Source organism: Saprolegnia parasitica (assembly GCF_000151545.1).
Source record: "Saprolegnia parasitica CBS 223.65 unplaced genomic scaffold supercont2.129, whole genome shotgun sequence".
NCBI lineage: Eukaryota > Oomycota > Saprolegniomycetes > Saprolegniales > Saprolegniaceae > Saprolegnia > Saprolegnia parasitica.
In genome coordinates, this window is record NW_012156523.1 from 34,958 (window position 1) to 36,128 (window position 1,171).

Consider the following 1,171-nt stretch of genomic DNA (forward strand, 5'->3'; position numbering starts at 1 on the left):
AAGAAGCGTATGCGCTGCAGCTCATTCGATGCTTTGTACAAGGCTACGTCAACGTCCCAACGGGCACGACGCTGCGGTCTTTTCTCGCACGCAACCTGCAGTGTTGTCCGATGCGCGTGTCCAAGAAGCTGGGATCGCGGTCGCTCTGCGGTGCGCATTTGCCGCCTCGACTTGGGCGGGCGACGTTTGTCGAGGCAAGGCAGCAGTCGCCGGCTGACTGGACCATGGCGATGCGAGCTCTCGATAAGCTACAGAGGTTGGATGCGGCGCGTCAGTCGGGCAATGAGCAAGCATCGTGCAATGCGTTGTAGACAATGTTGTAGGTATCCATCCGGTGAAGAGCTTCTTTGTGTGTCAATGATTTCCATACTGTATATATACTTCCAGGATCCGCCGCTATGAGTGGCGTATATATTGCAGTCATGCCAAATTTTTTCCTAAAGTTGCAGATAGCTTGTGATGCGTTCTGTTTTACAAGGACACGACGCGGCGACGAGGAGGTTTAGGGTAGGCTACCCGCAACTCGATCTGCTGATTAGTGACTGGATCTCGCAGCGCCGTGGAGCTCTCGATTACCCATTGGAACGTCGCTCGCGATACTTTAACATGCCAAGCGACGCATCATGCACGATGTGGACGCAGAGCTTCGACGCGACACCCAATCCTTCTCTCGCCAAGTTGCTTCACGCTCGCCGCGATGCCCCTTGGTGAGTGCGCAAGCTTGGTCCACGCGCAATTTGGCAAAAAGACCACGAACGCTTCTCCCTTGACGTAACAGCTTCACTCACGAGCGCAAGAGGAAGTCCACTATCTCTCTCATTGTAATACCTCATTTTAATAACAACAATCCTAATCCTTATTCGACTTGGTACGTATGAACGAATGCGTGGGTGGCAGTCGACAAAGCTAGGTTCCGTCTCCATCGCGTGGGCATCGTTTTTTGCTCGCGTCTGGTTGCGGTTGATATCCCCAGCGAGCGTTCCCGACACGATGCATGCGACGCAGAGAACATGCGGTCAGTAGTGACCACAGCTGCATTCTGAGACGTACTCGTACACGTGGAAACAAAGCGTCGGGTTTGCATTGATGCGGAGAGGCGAAATGTGGTGGCGTTGGCGGTTCCACGCAAACACGATACACGCGTTGTCTTCTATGAAGCAGACCATTTTGT